The following is a 15,724-nucleotide window of genomic DNA, read 5'->3' on the forward strand; positions in this document are numbered from 1 at the left end:
GCACTTGTTCTGAGAGAACACACTGGAGTTGCTTCTTTACCCTCCCACTGGCCCATTTAGCTGTTCAGGATTATAGATGGTTTCTCCTTACAGGGTTGTTGCATAGTCATTGTGGCCTGGCCTCTGACCTCTGGAGCTCTGTCAGGAATGGGAATCAGAACTTAGAGCTTTTGATGGGAAGGCTCCTGATGACCCATTGAATGGCCCTGCAGCTCCACCCATTCTGATTGTTTGTGTGACTGATTGTTCTAGTTTCACTCCCTAACCCTTCCATTTGTCTGAGTCATGGGGAGCTATGGATTCTCTTCTGGGAGGTAACAAGAGGTCAGTAGCAAAATGAACCTTGGGTGAATTTCAGGCAACTTGTAGGGTCTACAATTGGCTAATGCCTTTGTGCCTCTGAATAGGAATAGAATGAAGTGAGATCAGATAGGGCAGGATAGGATAGAATACTGGGAAGCTGTGATCATTTTTAAAGACAAAGCACTAAGGGCCCAAATAGTTGGTTCTTCATAGCCTACTAAACATCCCATTTTTTCTTGGGGTGGGTACCAGAGCCACTTGATTGGTAAGGAGCAAGATGGAGCAGTTAGCATGGGCACTCAGAAGGGAATACAGTATAGTGTTTAAGGCAGCTCATTGAACTACCCTAGCATCTTGCTAGGAAAACAAGGAAAGTCTTCACCCACAACATGTTAGGGCAGCAACCTGCATAAGAACAAGCTTATTCTAAGAACAGTGTGAATTTTTTAATGTATACTCTAGCTCTTCAGTGAAGTGTGGAACACATAGTTATTCATTTACATGTTTGTTTCCCTTTCTAGACAGAAGTTACTCAAGGGCAGAGATCATGTGTCTTGCTCACTTTTGCACCCTTCATGATTGGCACGTAATAACATTCACAATCCACTGGCCTCTCAACAATTAACAGCCAAGGGAAAGAATGTACAACAAAGAGCAAGGGCAAGAACAGGAAACTGAACAGATATACATCTTATTGTCAGGTATGCACAAGGCTTAAGGTGAGGGCAGACCTATGTCCTAACATTGCCCTAATAAAGACTCAGCTCTTTTGCTCTTTCCACTTCACCCATCTCGTTACTGTCTAAATATCAAAGCTCTTGCACCCAGAAGCAAAAATCCCTCAGTGAGCTATAATTCTGCAGCTGTAATTCTTACCACAGTTGGTTTGTTGAGTATCACTTGGGAAAAAAACAACTATAGAATATTGACTCCTCCTCCAATAACCCCATGCAGAATGACCAGCACATCAGTGCCACTCACTCAGGAATCAATCAAGAAATATGGTCTGAAGATGTGCTTTTGGAACAGTGATTAAGATGCGGCTTAGGACGCCTGCATCCTGTATTGGAGTATCTAATTTAAGTCCCAGCTTTACTTCTGATCCAGCTTCCTGCCGAATGCATACTTCAGGAAGGCAACAGATCATGGCTCAAACACTCAGGTGACTGTTACCCACATGGGAGGCATGGATTGAGTTCCTAGTCCATGGCTTTGGGCTAACCCAGCACTGGCTCTTAAGGGCATTTGGGGGAGAGAACCAGAAGATGGAAGATCTCTCTGTCTCTCTGTCTCTCTCTCTCTGTCTCTCTCTCTCTCATATATATATAAAATATATGTACATAAAATATATATCTGCCTTTCAAAAAAAAAGAATGAAAAGAAAAGAAAGAAGGATATAGAGGGAGAGAGGGAGGGGTAGAAGAAAGAGAGGAAGACAGATGGTCACAAGGGTCATGGTGACCAGTTCGTGAGGATTGGAAGGAGAATGTGGGCTTTCTCATCATTGGGTTAAACAAGAAGCTCCAGGGCTGGTTTCAAGACGCCTGGCAGGCTCTGTGCTGCCACTGAACAGAAATCCCTACTCCTACCCTGCCCCCATCCACACAAGAAGAGCTCAAATTCTTTTTCTACATCCCCTCCCAGCAGGCTGCCCAGCCCTAAACTGAGCCCTGGAGCTGAGAGAGAAGTTTCCTTTGCTTTCTGAAAAGACACCCCACAGGAAACATGAGAACCGAGAGGACAGGAACAAGGAAACAAAACGCTGCAGGTGTCACCTTCCCTGGCTCCTCTTTCTGCTGAGTCATGCCTTCTGGCTTCAGAGCTGGGCATCGCTCTGCTCAGGCTCCGATGCGAGGCCCGATGACAGGAGAGTGATGAGTTTTCCCATCCCCGGTCTGGCAGTCTGGCCCACAGGCACCCTCTCTGTCATCATGCCATTTTGGGAAAATGCAATTCACCTATCTCTCGTGATTTATAGGAGGCTCAACTGAAACAAATGAGGTCTCTGAAGAAGCCAAAGCCCAAAGAGAAGGAAGACAACTCTGATCAGACATTGTCATCGCCCGAGCTTCACAGACTTCAGAGTGTGAAAGGAGCTCAGAGTCAGACCCCTTATAAAGAGACTGCGAGCCCTGGGGACAGGGCTGAGACTGTGAGTTTAGTACTTCTCAATGCTGTCCCTGTGGGTCGGCACTCTATTGACTGGGTTGGCAATTCAATCCCAGGAGCCCTAAATTTGCACCTCAAAACTAAGAAAGGACTGTCGGGTCACTACACTGAAGAGCTGGGCTGCGGCCACAATGAAAACCCCCCATGCATTTGCCCGAGGACTCCAGAGCTTCCGGACCCCAGGAGCCATGGCTGCAACCCCAAGCGGTTCCCTAAGCCTTAGGTCTCTATGGAAAGGGAGTAACCCCTGAGCCCATTTGACAGAGACATGCTTCAGATGTCCAGTTCTCAAGTTTTATGAGACCCTGACTCTCCCAATTGAATACTCCATCAAACAATTCAACAATATACTTGTATACATTTGAGAAAGGTGGGGAGAAAGAGAGAGAGATCTTCCATCTGCCTGGTTCCCTCCTCAGATGCCCCCAACAACTGGGGCTGGGAGCTGGGAGCTCAGATTTCAATCACACCGATGGCAGGAACCCTAGGACTTGAGCAGTCACCTGCTGCCTCCCTGTGTGCACGTTAGCAAGAAGGTGGATCCAAAGCTAAGCAGCAGGGCCAGCGCTGTGGCACAGTGGGTTAAAGCCCTGGCCTGCAGTGCCAGCATCCCAGATGGACGCCGGGTCAAGCTCTCTGCTGTGGCCTGGGAAAGCAGTAGAAGATGGCCAAGTCCTTGGGCCCCGGCACCCATATGGGAGACCCGGAAGAAGCTCCTGACTCCTGGCTTTGGGTCAGCTCAGCTCTGGCCGTTGCAGTCATCTGGGGAGCAAACCAGTGGAATGGAAAACTTCTCTCTGGCTCTACCTCTCTCTCTCTTTCAAGAAAATAAAATAATTCTTTAAAAAAAGAGAAAAAACCAAGTAGCTGGGACTCAAACCCAAGACTCAAATATTGGATGTGAGCATCCCAAGCGGTGTCTTAACTGCTATGCTAAATGCCTGCCCTCGATTCTCTGTCTTGATTAAGAGAAACCAAGGTGTTAGGGGGTTCCTGCTTACTGGTCCCAGTCACGCTCTGTGAGGCTGGGCTTTAGAGAACAGGAAGATTTATATATTGCTGGCCAGCAAGGAGGCAAGAGACTGGTACCAGTCTGCCTCCCGGATCAGGGGTGAGGAAAGCTCTATGGATTAGGTGGGAGAAAGCTGGTATGCAGAAGTGCCCGGCAAGGCAAATTTTGATTGGAAAGGCTTGGGATCAGGCCAGCTTGGTAGAACGCACTTATGACTCCGGATTTCCACGTTTGGGGGAACTCTTGCTTCTCAAAAGGCTCAGCTGTGCTCTGGCTTCTTTGGTTTCCCTGGTTAGATTTATTTATTTATTTATTTATTTTTTTGTGCATGCCTAGGCTGTGTGATATGTCGTTCCCTGCTGTGTCGCCTCTGCACGTGCAAGGCCATGTCCTAAAAAGCAGAGACTTACAATGCATGCTTAGACCCACTGTTACAGCACAAGACAGCAAGTCTTTCAGGAAAAGAATGGGGAAGAACAACAAGGGCTTTCTGTGTCTGGGGCATCAAGGGGGAGCCCAGTAAAGGAGCAGTCTGATACCAAAGTGGCTGTCAATGCCTTGTAACCCTAGGAGTTTGTCTCAGGGAAGTTCTGCAGCTTACATGACACCAAGTGGCTCCAGACAGATGAAGCTGGGGCTCCAGGGTTACACATTTCTGGAACTGCCAAATCACTGCGACTCTGTCTTCTGCCTAGGAGCAGGCTGGGGAGATTGGGGCTTCTCCACCAAGTCACGTGGTCTCATTGTCCCTCCTTCCTTCCCCGTGCAGCACCTTGTCCTGTGGAACACAGAGACCAGTGTAACCTCTAGAGCAACCCCGACCGGGCAGAGAAGTCAGTTATGAGAATGCAGAGGGAGGGAGCAGAGAGGGTGGCACCATTTGGTAGGCGTGGGGCCTCGGGCGGTAAGTTTGCTTCTACTGAGTCTTTACTACTGAGACACAGCTGGACAAGGGGGACGGGAGAGAGGGAGAGGTTAGGAAGGAGTGCGAGGACAAGGTTGACCTTGGAGCAGAGACTTTGTCTGGGAAGCTTCCAGGCCCAAATCACTTCCCTCCTCAAAGAAACTGTGGACCTCTCATTCAGACTTGGTCCGAAGCTGCAGTGGAGCCAGGTGATGCCCAGAAAAAACAGGTCAAAGGCGTCTCTGGGCAGATCCATTAGCGGCACTGCTCCCTTGGAGCCACTTGGAGCTGCAGCTCCTGAAACTCTGTTTATTGACTCTGTTTATTTCTCTAATTTGTCAAGTAGTGTCTGCAAACTCCAGCCTGCCTCCTAAGTGCTCAGCTTTTATTCGGCCTCCCAGGCTTCACCAATTTGATTAGCATACTCTGCACTCCGTCGCTGGAGTCATTAATGAAAATACTGATCAGCACTGGGTGTAAGTGGGGCCCCTGGGAGGCCCCTCCTCCACCCGCCACCCTCCGGCCTAGCTGACAATCTGGAAGGGACAAACCTCCTTGCAGATAGCCTTTGCCTATTGTTCAGTAGCTTTTGCTGGGGGAAGTGGGCTTTGAGGGAGATTGGGTATTAGTACCCAAACACAGAAAGAAGTAACAAGCTCCAGTGTCCCACAGTGCAGTGGGGTGGCCAGAGTTCACAGCAATGTATCCTACTGTGCATAAAGAACTGGGAGACAGAAGCTGGCAGGCTCCGAACACAAAGATAAGGAAATGGAGAGACGAGTTGCCTGATTTGGTTGGTTTGTGCTGCATATGTATTAAACTATTATACTTCTGCCCATAAAATGGACAAGCATTGCATGTTAATCAAGAAGTCTTTTAAATAAAATATCTTTTGAAACATAAGAATTTTGTCCCCCCTCTGCATTTATTCAGTCACTTATTGATTCATTTGCTAGGGCTAGGGACTTAGCACAATCTCTGCCACGTGGGAAATGCCTCACAAGTGCAGGCTATTGCTGGTATGAGGCGCGGCGGGGAAACAAAGATAGAGAAGAGGGACTTCACCCTCTGCAAGGAGAACAGGAGGAAGAAGTGCAGCTGCAGCTTGTGAAGTGCTTGGGCTAAGTGTTGTGCAGCCATTACCCAGGCCATGCTGGCCATTAGCCCCCTAGTGAGGCAGGTGTTGGTAATGATTAAAAGGAAGGGTTTAAAATCAATGTTGTTTTTCTGGCTCTTCCACTTACTGGTTTCTTTGCCTTATAGTCTCCTCTGCAAAGTAAGGGTACTATTACTTATCTCATAGGGTTGTTGTGAGGAGTTGAATTATTAAATAAGATAATAGAGAAAAGGTACTTGGAGCCCTGCCCAGCACACAATACGCATTCAGCAATGCTGGCGATTATTAGTTCATGTAATACAATTACCCTATATGAGGTAAGCATTATTTTCTGTGTTTTACCATCAAGAAAATTGAGGCTTGGAGAAGCTAAGTAATTTGCCCAAAATCCTATGCCAATAATGGAATTAGGGTCCAAGCCCAAGACCATTTGATTCCAAATCCCATTTGCTTTATTATTATAACCTAGAAAGAAAACATGCATATAAGTAGCTATAAGATAGAAAAGCAAATGAGACTGTAAAACCCTGAATATTTTCGTGAATTCCCACGAAATGCAATAGATTCCCAATAAACACTCCCAAATGACGTTCATAAAATTCTAAGTGGCAAACTGAAGCTTACCAAAGAAGTTTTAGGATGTGAGAGTGTTACAGGAAAGTGGAGGCGGAGAAATGATTATTGCCTCGGTTCTTTGTCTCACATGGAAGAAGAATTTCCAAGTGGAAAAGCATAGAAATTTAAAAAGATTTACCAGAGTCCAAGACCCCCAGCCAGAGTGGCATGGAGGAGGGCTTCCAAAGAGGAAAAAAACCAAAGGGCCCCACAGCACTGTGGTTTTTTTTTTTTTTTTTTTTTTTTTTTTTTTTTTTTTTTTTTTATAGGCAGAGTTAGTGAGAGAGAGAGACAGAGAGAAAGGTCTTCCTTTTTCCATTGGTTCACCCCCCAAGTGGCCGCTACGGCCGGCACTCTGCACTGATCTTGAAGCCAGGAGCCAGGTGCTTCCTCCTGGTCTCCCATGCGGGTGCAGGTCCCAAGGACTTGGGCCATCCTTCACTGCACTCATGGGCCACAGCAGAGAGCTGGACTGGAAGAGGGGCAACCGGGACAGAATCGCCCGGACCGGGACTAGAACCCGGGGTGCCGGCGCCACAGGCGGAGGATTAGCCTAGTGAGCCGCAGCGCCGGCTAGCACTGGGGTTTTTAAGTACAATCTCGAAGGGAAAAAACTTGACAATCAGATTGGCCTTCAGTTAACAGGCAGGGACAAAAGCCATCAAAAGACCTGATGTACAGTTCTCCATCCTGTCTGGCCTGCTCACAATAAAACAAAAAACCATCAGAAGGGTGGGCTAGGTAACTTGTTTTCCCAATAAGCTGTGAGCTCCGGAAGAGCTCCCTTGCTGTTCTCATGGCAAATCTGGAGATTCCGAAGGAAGGAGGGCAGTCTGTTTGTTCTTGCAAAAGATAATGTTTTTAGGGGGGAGGAAGCAAATTCCATTGGGACCACCCTGACTACCTGTTAACCCATCTGACTCCTCACAAGAGGACAGAGAGAGATCCTTTCTGAGAGAGGAAGAGTTGGAGATGTTTATGGAGAAGGTGGCATCTGAGTAGGCCTTCAAGGATGGGTGTCAGTTAAACACAATGGGACAACAGAACAAGGCAGCCCAGGCAGAGGGACCACAGAAGCCAGAAAAACAACAGCTGAAGTTGCATCTGGGGGGACGGCGGGGCGCTGTGGAGTAGAGAGTAAAGCTGCCACAGGCTAGTCCTGGCTACTACATTTCCAATCCTGTTAGGTAGGAAGTCAGAAATGAGCTTATATGTGTGTGACAAAGGTCTAAGGGTTGACATCTACAGCAGTCCAGCATCCACATCTCAAATTCATCCCGATAACCTTCCAGGTGCAGCCTAGTATCTGCACTTCTGTCGCTCCCCCACTCGCAGAGGAACGACACTGGACCCTGCGCTGTTCTCTTTGCCCGGCCCTTTCCGGGTTTGCTGCCGCCGCCACCGCCGCCGCTGCTTCCGCGGAGGAGCAGTACACCGCCGGCAGGCTCTCTCAGGGGTTGCTCAGATGTTTCTCAGATGTTCCTGGTGCATGTTGTCTCTCTCCTCCTTTATAGTCCTCTTCCACCAATCCGTGCTCTGCTCACCACACGCCAAGCACGCTGCTCTCCTCCAATCAGAAGCAGGATCAGCTCCTGCAGCTTGTTAGTCGAATTGGTGAGGCAGCTGTGTGGAAGTTGTCCATTCCCTCTCAGCGCCATATGGTGGGAGATCAGGTGCATAGAATTAGTCTTAGCAGTTCCAATAATTTAGTCTAGTCTTGGTTGCTCCCCACACACTTCAAAGTCACACCCGGATCCTGATGATCTTCCAGGGGGTCCTGCCCCTTCTACCTGGCCTGATAACCATCCTTCCTCTAAGGTGGGGTGATGCCAACCAGCCTTTCTCTGTCTGATAACTTCAATTGGAAAAACTCAGAAAGGAATTTTTTGCATTTACATCCAACAAGTCCTTTGTTCCGGGAGGAGAAGAAGGAGAGAGGGAGGGAAGGCAAGACCCAACCCCTTAAAAACCCCAGCCTAAATGTGAACTGCACACTCTCTCTCAGGTTCTGCCTGGAGAGGTGCCCATCCGGTCTTATGGATGTCCCTACCCTAATAAACCTTGCTACTTTGCTGTCCACTACTCTCTGTCTCATGCCTGAATTCTTTCTTGCGCGAAGACAAGGACCCTTTGTTTCTCCAGTAACAATCCCACTGCCTGCCGTGGCCTGGGAAAACAGCGGCCCAATTCCTTGGGCCCCTGCACCCACGAGGGAGACTCGGGGGAAATTCCTGGCTCCTGGCTTCAGATCAGCCCAGCTCTGGCCATTGTGGCCATCTGGGGAGTGAACCAGTGGATGGAAGACCTCTCTCTCTCTCTCTCTCTCTCTCTGCAATTCTGCCTCTCAAATAAATAAACAAGTCTTAAAAAAAAGTTGCGTTTGGATACTAAGTGGGAGATGGAAGGGGATCCTGTAACTAGACTGAGCAAGGGAAGAGGAGACACAGCAGAGTATGGGCCGACACTCGCACACAGGAGGAGAACCATGTCAGGGATTTGGACTGGGATTTCTTTAAGATGGTGATGAAGGTAAACCCAGGAAGTTTGTACTAGAATAAGGTTTCAGTTCAAGGAGGGGGCTTGGCAAGGCTGCCATTCAGCCAACATATGTGTACCAGAGGTCTTCAAAAAGTTCATGGAAATGAAGATGATGAAAGAACTATGCATGGATTTCAAACTTTTTTGCATCAAAAAAAATTACCTTTTAATTCGGTTTTCCATGAACTTTTGAAAGATTTATTTATCTATTTATTTACTTGGAAGCAGAGTGACAGAGAGAGATGCAAAGAGAGAAATATTTCATCTGGTGGTTCATTCCCCAAATGGTCACAATAACCAGGTCTAGGCTAGTCTAAAGCCAGGAGCCAGGAACTCCATCTGGGCTCCCAAGTGGGTGGAGGGAGCCCAAGCACTTGGGCTATCATCTGCTGCCTTCCAGGTCCATCAACAGGAAGCTGGATTAGGAGCAGAGTAGCCAGGACCAGCACCCCAGTATATGATGCCAATGTCAAAAGCAGCAGCTTAAGCCACTGTGCCACAACACTGGCCCCCATGTTCCATAAATCTTTTGAAGTACCCTTTTGTAAATACAAATGGTTAAAAATATTAAAGAGTGGGGTAGGCGTTTGGCCTAGCAGTTTAGACACCAGTTGGGAAATTTGTTAATAAAATGGCGCAGTCTTATCTATGGCGTCATCTACACCCTGGACACCATCCTAGGCTCTAGCCCTCCACCGCTGTTGTTGGAAGCCAGGTGGCCACATGGCCCAACCACCATTGTCAGCTCCACCCCCATCCTAATGGGATTCGCTGCTCCTACTTCCCTGCCCACCCCCTAGCAAAATTTTAAAAGGACCTGTTCCTGAACACATGTCTCCTGATCTCTCTCTCTCTCTCTCTCTCTCTCACTGGCTCTCTCTCTTGATCTCTCTCTCATGCTCTCCTTCTCCCTGTTTTCCCTCTTGGCCCCTTCCCTCCAGTCTGTCGCGTTTCCCTTACTACTCCGGTGCTTGGTGTGTTTGGCGGCGGCCTTACAAAGTTCACATCCCAGCAGAGTGCCTGGGTTGGAGTCCCAGTTCTGGCTCCTGGCTCCAGCTTCCTGCCAATGCAGACCCCAAAGGGCAGTGGTGATGGCTCAGATAATGGAGTTTTTGCCCCACCCCCCCACCCTGCAGAGAGACCTGCCTTGAATTCCCAGCTCCCAGCTTCAACCCAGCCCTAGCTATGTGGGCATTTGGGGAGTAAAACAATGGATGGAAGCACACAGTCTCTCTCTCTCTCTCTCTCTCTCTCTCTCTCTCTCTCTCTCTTGCATGCACACACACTCTCAAATAAATAAATAAGTTTCAAAAATATTAAAGTTATTTTATTCCAGGTTGGCAAATGAAAGAGCCCTGAACCACACAAAGCCTGTTCTGAACTCCAAGACCTCTTTTAAAAAAATTTTTTTTATTTATTTGAAAGACAGAGTTACAGAGAGAAGTAGAGACAGACATTTGGTTCACTCCCCAAATGGCTGCAAAGGCCAGAGCTGAGCTGATCCAAAACCAGGAGCTTCCTCTGGGTCTCTCACAGGGGTGCAGGGGTCTAAGGACTTGGGCCACCCTCCGCTGCTTTCCCAGGTGCCGCAGCAGGGAGCTGGATCAGAAGTGGAGCAGCAGGGACTCAAACCAGTGCCCACATGGGACACTGACGATGCAGGCCAGGGCTTTAGCCCACTGTGCTACAGAGCCAGCCCCTCCGGCAGCTCTTTCACACCCTGTCACACACAATTTAAAAATTATCTCTGGGCCTGGGAACTTGGCATGAAATTGTTTTTGTATAACATTTTACGTAAGATTGAAGAACCCAAGTATACCAAGGAATGGAGAGGCAGCTAGGGCTCTGCTGGTACAGATGTGAAAAAGCAACAGACCGAACCACTGCCCTCGGCCTCAGGTACTCCACAGGCCAGATGCTTGACAAGAGCTCCTCCTGCTGAGTCATGGGGGCTGCAGCCCTGCCCAGCCACAGGACGGTATTATGTGGGGGTCTGCTTCCGTCCCAAGGCCAAGGAGACCACAGGGGCTGTCGCTCTCCCAGGACGTGAGACGCTGCCACTGCACGAGGAACATCCCTGTTAGCCTTGTGAGCCCCAGCTCACTCCCAGCATCAGATATCCTTGATTCTGCCACGGGCTTGGCAATACTGTGGAAAGTGCTAGAAAAAGCACCTTAAAGAGTTGGCCGTTGATAGCTTTGGCTCAGGCATTTCTCTTCCCAAGGCACCTGCAGAGGACTGGTTCTGTGGATGCCTGGTCTCCCAGGCAGCACAGCTCCCTCTAAAGCAGGAGGTGACGAAGGAAAAGCCCTTGGCTTTTCTCTTCCTGCTCCGAGCGATGGCCTCTCTCATCCTTTTACTTCAACTTGACCGTTTCCACCCCTACAGTCACCTCCCGCCATCCTCAGTCCCTCACAAAAGAGCACCAAAAACAGGGTGGAGAGGACCCCAAGGCTGAGTTCCTGATGGGCAGCTCTGCACCCTGTTTCCCTCCTGGTGTCACAACTCACCTCTTGGTGAGCTGGAGTCCAAACCTCCATCACGATTAGTTGTCACACAAAGTCATTTATTTGCAGCAAAGAAGGAGACCATGAAGAATCGCTTCCAAGGCTGTGGCTCCCCAAGCAAGGAGGGAACATGTATCCTTTATTTTAGGAGGAAATGAATATGCAAGAGGGGAAGTTTTTGTCATCACACACAGAGTTGGGCACAAGCTCACGCAGGTGCAGTTCAGCAACGTTCACCCATCTTAGGGTAATGAAGCTTAGGAGCTTCCGGGCAGAGATTTTAGCTTGAAAATGAAGTCAAGGTCAGTGCCCCTTGACCCATTGCCCTTGAGGGAGGGTCTGGACCCTTTCAGGGTGGATGCCGACTGTAATTGCCCCCTGAATGTAACTAAAAACCAGCTATAGAAAACCTCAGGCACTTGGCAGGCTTTGGAATCTTGAAGCAGAAATGAGTCACAATCAAGACCTCTGAGCCGCTCAGGGCACTAGCCAGCAGCACGGCGTCCAGAGGCGTGAGTGTCGCTCCAAGGTGAACAGCGCCTTTGAAGTCTGGAGGGCACGGGCCCTGTGGGCAGTCTGCTGCTCCTTCCCTGGGGAGCCCCAGCAAGAAGCTCCTACACCTCCTACACTGCCCCCTGCGGAGCAAAACTGTGCTTGCTCAATGTAGGTCAGAGCCTGCCAACCCTGCTCATAGAGAAAGTGCAGAAGACAGACGGGACCCCTCCCTCCCTCCCTCCCTCCCCCACTCAGGAATGGCTGCTGTCTCAGGCCCTTCCCCAAGGCCTCTCCTTGGAGGCGAAGAGTGAACCGCCCTGAAGACCTGAGCTGGGGAGCAAAGGTGCAGCTGATGGAGGAGGGGTGGTAACTGGATCGCAGGTGCTGGCAACCAGCCTTCCACTGGGTGGTCCCCGCGGCCCACCTCTGGCAGCTTCCCAGAGAAGCACACTCGTTTGGTTTCTCCGCTTGCAGCAGCCCGGCCCCTTTGTTCTTTAAGAGCTGCTCACCCTGCAGTCCAGTAATGGCTGGGATAATGTCCCCCTTATTATAGAAAACCCATTTCCCATCCCCTGCCTCTGCTGAGCCCCTCTCCACGGCGGCTCCCAGCTCCCACGCGCACTGTGCTGATTTGGGTACCTGGCCCAGCCTTTTCTGTGCACCTGCAAAATGGGTCTGGCTACTCCGAAGGCAGCAGATGCTGATCTGGCCACCTCCACAGCTGGCCACCCCACGGTGGTTCAGCTCTCCACCTCATGGGAGGGGAGAACGCCTCACTGAGCTGACTTCCAGCCATTTCATACAGATAATAATTCCTAATGATTTTATGCAGCCTTTTGGGTGTCAGGCACTATTCAGAGTGTTTAGATGCATTAGTCATTTAATCCTCACAACTCCACGAGGCATATATTATTGTTAGTCCCAATTACACACTGAGGAAAGTTGAGCAAATAGAGGTTTGCTGACATGCCCAGAGTTCTGTGGAAAGAACAGGGCCCAGAAGCGGGCTTGGGACACCCTCATCCTCTGTGGGAGTGCCTGGGTTTGAACCCTGGCTGATTCCAGCTTCCTACTGATGCAGACCCTGGGAGCAGCAGTGATCAACCACGTGTTCGAGTTCCTGCCACCCACGTGGGAAGACCTGGACTGAGTTCTTGGCTCCAGATCATTTGGGAAGTGAACCAATGGGTGGGCACTCTGTCTCTCTCCCTAATAAATAAAATAAATATTGAAAACAGGATCTAGATGTCAGCATGTTCCAAAAACGCCATACAGGAGGCTCCTGAGGGTTCACGCGGCCGAGACCCAGTCCCCGCCTAGGACTGAGTAAGATGTAACGGGTGGAGGAGCGTTTGAAGGGCAGACACCTGAAAGAGGAAGGGGAAGGAAAACAGAAAGTGGACACTGGGAGCAGATCCAGAGAGGGCCTCAGACTCCTCTCCAATCTCCAAGACCTGGCTATCACTCAAGACAGAACCAGATGGCAGTGGGAACAGGAAGCTAAAGAAAAGAGAGTGTTGGTGAGCTGGGGGCTAGAGAGGCCCGCACACTCCTTCCCCTGACCCACAGAAGGGGTGAAATGGACGGATGCAGCATGTGCTGGGAACTAACCTGGGGCTCAGCAGTGCTGGGAGCTGCTTACCCTCTCTCGGGACTGCAGATTCATGGCGAACCCAGGCAGTCACGGCCATGAGCCGCGAGCCCTGGAAGCAGTCAGCTTATTATGGCAGCTTTCTTAGTGACCGCATTTTTCCAAAAGCCCCACACGCCAGAGGCCTCTCCACAGGGCTCCCCAGTTCCTGGGGAGCAGAGATAGAGATCGAATCGGAATGCTCTGCCAACAGGGCTCCAGGCAGGCCTGGCAATGCCAGCTCCCTGGCCCTGAAGCAGGCAGCAGGCTGCCAGGACAGGCACAGGCCAGGAGTGAAGAAAGCCAGGGAGAGCCACTCCCAAGGCCCTTGTGCTTTGGAAAACACTCCAGAAAACACACACACACACACACACACACAAACACACAGAAAAGGTGACACAAAGGATTTCCTGCCTCCTCCCTCCTGTGAGAAATTCCCTGGAGGTCCTTCCAGGAGCCATGTGTCTGTCTTCATAACAATCCTAGACACAGGTCAAAGTTTCCCAACCACCTTACAAACAGGAAGTGGAGAGAAAGGCAAGATAATGGAGACTTGTGAGGATCCGTTGTTGTCGCCGTGGAGTGTGCTGGCTCTGGTGACGGACAACATTGGGGATCTTTCATTGCTGTTGGATGGGAGGGGGGAGCTTGGATCCGCAGCCTGGAACTGGAGGCCAGAGGAAAACAGAGTTAGCAGGAAGGCAGATGGGGTGCAGGTCGGCAAGGAGAAGGGAGAGGGAGGGGCAAAGGAAAGAGAGAGGGCAAAAGGGAAAGAGGAGGGGAAATAGAATCACTGTTGACTCCTCTGTCTTCACTCCTCCCTGCCTCTCCCATCCTCCACAAGGCGCCCTTAAACAGGACATGAAAAATGGAAGGAAAAAATATTATTTTGCAAAACAAAGTGAAATCCATGTATGTTTTTTGCATAATGCGCATTTGCCATGAGCTTTTGGGAGTCCCCCGCTGTGTGCTGTCAGTCAGTAAGTTCTTGCCCCTGGCACTGGGACTCCCTTCACTTCTTAGACCTCTGCCACTCACCCCCAGGTCCTTCCTGCCTCCCACCAGAACCTGTCTGTGGCTTCCAATGCTTCTTATCTTCAGTTGTTCTCATCTCTAGCTTACCCTTCTCCCTATTCCAGGTTTGGCTCCTTAAAGCAATTTTTCATGGGGCTGGCTCTGTGGCCTAGTGGGTAAAGCCACCGCCTGCAGTGCTGGCATCCCATATGGCCGCTGGTTCAAGACCCAGCTGTTCCACTTCCAATCCAGCTCTCTGCTATCGCCTGGGAAAGCAGCAGAAGATGGCCCAAGTCCTTGGGCCCCTGCACCCACATGGGAGACCCAGAAGAAGCTCCTGGCTCCTGGCTTTGGATTGGCGCAGGTCTAGCCATTGCGGCCATTTGGGGAGTGAACCAACTGAAGGAAGACCTTTCTCTCTGTGTGTCCCTCTCTATCATCTGTAACTCTCTCAAATAATCTCTTACTGTATCATTTTTCTTTTTAAAATTTTTAAAAGATTTATTTATTTATTTGAAAGGCAGAGTTACAGAAACAGAGACAGCGAGAACTTCCATGTGCTGGATCACTCCTCACATTGCCTCAATGGCTAGGACTGGGCCAGATTGGAGCCAGGAGCCAGGATCCGGGAGCCGGGAGCCAGGAGCTTCTTCCAGGTCTCCCATGTGGGTGCAGGGGCCCAAAGGACTTGGGCCATCTTCCCTTGCTTTCCCAGGCCATAGCAGGGAACTGGATTGGAAGTGGAGCAGTCGGGACTCGAATTGGTGCCCACATAGGATGGCAGCATCACAGGCAGCAGCTTAACCCGCCACGCCACAGCGTTTTTCATAGGCTCTTCTTTGACTCCCACCCCCCCAGTTGGGTATAATGGAACACACACGAGGTTCTGGTAGACCAGCCCTCGGGGGCTCTCTGCCTCAGCACTACTGACAGGTGGGAAAGGACACTGCTGGGCAGGATGTCCTGGGCGTGTTCGGATGTCAGCAGCATTCCTGCTACCCAGGGGCATGTCCTTCCCCTGGCCCCACTGTGATAGCAAAAATGTCTCCCAATGTCTCCAGGGGGACAGAGCTACCTCTGGTGAAGAGCCACTGGCCTAGAGTGAAATCCTAGCTTTGTCACCTCCTGGCTGTGCTCCCCTGGGTAAGTGACAGAACCTCTCTGAGCTGTGGTGTCCTCAGTATTACTACAGAGCAACATCTGTCTACAGAGCCATTGTGAGAATTGAGGTAATTCTAACTCGCAGTACCTACCACACATAATAGTTAACGCACGACGAGCTCTCATTGAGCCTCTGTTCTTTTCCTTGATCTTCATTCTTTTACTCACTCAGAAGACGTTGGTGTTGGCAGTGGGTACAAACCAGAAGTTCCACCAACCTTAGCCTCCTCTTGGGTGTATTAGAATACCCGTCTTGACT

The 15,724-nt window shown here is 50.0% G+C and overlaps 1 protein-coding gene across 3 annotated transcripts in view; it reads left to right on the top strand.

Moving 5' to 3' along the window:
* The window catches only part of TTC9 (tetratricopeptide repeat domain 9), an 87,692-nt gene that overhangs the window by 50,979 nt on the left and 20,989 nt on the right, over positions 1 to 15,724 (top strand). The gene's annotated exons all lie outside the window — the stretch shown is intronic.

The sequence above is a fragment of the Oryctolagus cuniculus genome, chromosome 20, assembly GCF_964237555.1.
Source record: "Oryctolagus cuniculus chromosome 20, mOryCun1.1, whole genome shotgun sequence".
In the NCBI taxonomy this organism is placed as follows: domain Eukaryota; kingdom Metazoa; phylum Chordata; class Mammalia; order Lagomorpha; family Leporidae; genus Oryctolagus; species Oryctolagus cuniculus.